This window comes from Nicotiana tabacum, chromosome 19 (assembly GCF_000715075.1).
Source record: "Nicotiana tabacum cultivar K326 chromosome 19, ASM71507v2, whole genome shotgun sequence".
In the NCBI taxonomy this organism is placed as follows: Eukaryota; Viridiplantae; Streptophyta; class Magnoliopsida; order Solanales; family Solanaceae; genus Nicotiana; species Nicotiana tabacum.
Genome location: NC_134098.1, coordinates 110,207,057 through 110,210,852, shown reverse-complemented (window position 1 = coordinate 110,210,852; position 3,796 = coordinate 110,207,057). Strand labels below are relative to the sequence as shown.

The 3,796-nt window shown below is 39.1% G+C and overlaps 1 non-coding gene across 1 annotated transcript; it reads right to left on the bottom strand.

Moving 5' to 3' along the window:
- Nucleotides 1-246: 246 nt before the first annotated feature.
- TRNAK-UUU (transfer RNA lysine (anticodon UUU)) lies at nucleotides 247-319 on the bottom strand. Its single transcript has one exon. It is a non-coding gene; the product is annotated as a tRNA-Lys (tRNA).
- Between the last annotated feature and the right edge of the window lie 3,477 nt (nucleotides 320-3,796).

Below are 3,796 nucleotides of genomic sequence, written 5' to 3'. Positions count from 1 at the left end.
CGGTGGATAGATATAGGGGCGGCTTCGCCGGCTTGGATTGGAAGGAAGGGCTTCGCTTCCCGATCGATTTTTTAGGCCAGTTTGGATGAGCGTGCACAATTTCGGGATTCACTATCGCTTTCCGCTTGGAGTGGCTCACCCCCTTGTCACTTAAAGGGCGAAGTCGCCGAAGTGAGTCTAAAGGCCAAAGAGTCATCTTTGAAGGCTACTAAGCATCCTTATTCATAGTAGAGTGTAAGGTAGGTTTGGGTATAGTAGGACTTGAACCTGCGACCATTAGGTTAAAAGCCCAATGCTCAACAAACTGAGCTATACACCCCAAAAATGATGTAGCAGTAAATAAGGATTTGTATGAAAAAGAGGTTGGTCCCCCATTCTTATCATCATATTAAAGGAGTACGACTTTGTATGAGGCTCGCGTTGCAGAGCAAGCAGAAAAAAATGTAAGGTCGCGTGTTAGCACTCCTGCAAGAAAACGGATGCGCTAAGGCACAACTTCACCCAGCTGATATGCCATTGCTTCTTGCCCCTTATTTCAAACTCATGGAAAGCCTTGATCCATATGAGAAAGATGCGCTCAAGCGCCTAACCTAGTAAAGGGGCTTGGGCTCGCAAGCCAGCCTTGCTCAACAAGCACCTTTCTTAGTAAGGTTGCTTGTTTCCACTCATTGAAGATTCTATCTACAAAAGAAGGTCAACGGGGGATACTCAAATAGCTCTCACTGACACCAGAGAAGGCGAGGTCATTTTTCTTTCCAGCCGACATACGGTTCTCCTTAAAGCTTTAAGGATCATATGAAGAGCAGTTATCTATGTAATTACATTGTTGGCCATTGTTCCGGTCGAGCACTCTCTTTTCTTTGTCCAATTTCATCTTACCAAACAAGACTAACTTCTTACCAACCCGCGAAGGGTTGTGAGGCTGGAACAGGTACGAAGAATGAATCTATATCTGTGCACGAAAGTTGCTGGCCGGTGGCCACTCAATTGTTCAAGTGCAATGCAGTGGTGTTGGTTCCGATTCGACAAAGGTAGAATGCCTGGTCAAAGATCCAGTATAGTAGGTAGCAGGCGTGTTCGTTTTGGCTCCCGGGCGAGAATGATAAATAGGCGATGCACCATCCTTGCTTCTACGTACGTTTTCCTTGACTTGACAGATTCATTCAATTAAACCCACACTCAAAGAAGGACCACAAGCTCGGGGGTCGACGAAACGGAAAGTTTCAGCATGTTGAAACTTCTTGGGGTTAGTAGTGAAAGAAAGAGACCGGCATTCATTTCTTCATGAATATTCATTGTTGAGTCTAATAAAGGAGGTACCAGCCTCGTCGTGGTGATTGGAGGACACCTCTGATTGTTCACCTTTAATGTGACACGTTCCCTCCCTGTTATATGATCAACGGGATCAGGCGGCTAGAGAGCGGGGCTATTCTTCTTCGGGGGAGACAAAGTCGTCCCTTTTACTGACCGAACCCTCAGTTCGGGGGATTTCGTCAACAGGCTACAAAGCTCCAGTCTTTAGTGGGTCACCATTACTTGACTTAGAAAGGCGAACATCTGGGCAAGGGAAAGCACAGCGTGCATGGTGCAAATGGCTTTCTTTTTTCATGATATACCAATCAGAATGGAGGGTCCTACCTACGTACATGATTGATAGAACTACTACGTAGGGGAGGCGGTCAACTTGATGCGGGAGAGGCATGAGTGCAGTTCAATCTTATGGTGTATTCGTTTGTAGTAAGTAGGGCCTCCTTCTCATTGATCAGTTTGCGACCGCTCTATTAAAAAGTAGGAATTCCTACGGCGGTTTTGTCAACGAACACGTCTCAGGCCGGATTGACTAATCTAAACCACCCTTAAGGAGGCTTTTCCATAGTTGGGTGTCTGGTTTAGTGTGATTTACGAAGGCTAGGCTAGGTTTGGTAATATTCAAAATTTATTCAAATTTGTCGGGGTCGATAGGTGGCAGTTGGCAAGGAACTTGATCCCCCCCCCCCCAAAAAAAAGGGGGAAGCCGCGGTCGAACTCTTATTCTGGAAATAAGTCGGGGCCCTTTTACCAAGTCTACCAGATAGAAGATGATATAGGGCCTACGAGTTCATTCAAGCGATACTGAGCTTTCCATTACTTAGAGAAACCATCGGCTCTCTTGTTTTCATGGGCTTAATCCCGAGAACTTATCAATTCTCGTCACCTTCTAACTTTTCATTTCTCATGCTTACTCCTGCCATAAAACTTTGTCGCTTTACTATACTTTAACTTGCGATTGTCCTTTGTCATCCTTACTCCTGTCATAAAACTTCGTCGCTTTACTATACTTTAGCTTGCGACCTCTACGTATCTATTTATACTATTCACAATCTTTTTTCAACTTGCTTGCACCATAGATTTCCTTATTTTATTCCGGAACATAAAGTGAGACATCATATTGTCTCAAACTCTTCTTTACTCTTTTAGCTAGACCTCTCAATATTTAAAAACCATAGGTTGTAAGATATGCCACTGACGACGCCGCTATCATTCTTAGATAGTGAATCCTAGCGCTTCTAGCCTTCTATCCGAAGTATGGACTAGTCACAATCTTTTGCATTTGAGTATCTCGTACGTTGTTCACCTTTACCTTACTTACCTTAAAATCTCGCAACACCAGGAATCTACAAAAACAGGTATGTAACACTATGAACATGACTAGCTAAACTAGTATATTCCTGATAATCTCTTACATGTAGATTATAATTATCCATCATATAATAGTACTGTTATAAAAATCATCTTAAGTAAGTTTGCCATGAAAATATGCTAAGAGTAAGTAAGCCCAGACTATGCATCCTAAAGTTGAAACCGGTAGGCAGAAGGCCGTTTAGGGGAGTAAACAAAAGTTGAAGCGCTGTTAGGGTAACTGATTGAAGCAGAAAATCATGGTAGTGACCGGAAAAGATGATTAAAATAACTTATTATAATATGATGAATAAGGATAATAGACATAGAGATTAAAAGGAATATGTTTTAGTAAATCATATGATAAGATGAACACTTATCTAATAGACGACGATATTACCTATAAAACACTTATACTTTATATACTAAAAGACATTAATAATGATGTAAGAAGAATAATCTATGAAAAAATATTAGCCTTTGAAATAACGGAAATAATGGACAAAAATTGGACAGAACTAATCATACCAGAAACAGATTTATATGAACTAGACCTATATTTTGATAGCATATAATGAATCATACATATCTACAATACTGGCAACAAACTACAGAAAATATAAATTTACTAAAAAATCTAATAGAAAATAATATAGAAGACTATCAAAGAACCCAAGATATAGAATATATAGAATATGTATTAGAATGCATATCAGAAATAATTAGACTAATTCCACTACAAAGAGAATTTTATGAAAAAGCTTTTAGATCAGACTAGATAACAAATGAAACCAATTAACAACGAAGAAAATTGTATAGTATATATAGATGATATACTACTATATTCAAGAACACAAGATGAACATATAAGATTATTAGAAAAATTCATACATATTATAGAAAACTCTGGCATAAGCTTAAGCAAAACCAAAGCAGAAATTATGAAGAATCAGATAGAATTTTTAGGTATACAAATAGATAAAAATGGAATAAAAATGCAAACACATATAGTACAAAAAATAATCAATCTTGATGAAAACATAGATACAAAAAAGAAATTACAATCATTTTTAGGACTAGTAAACCAAGTAAGAGAATATATACCTAAATTAGCAGAAAACCTAAAACCTCTACAGAA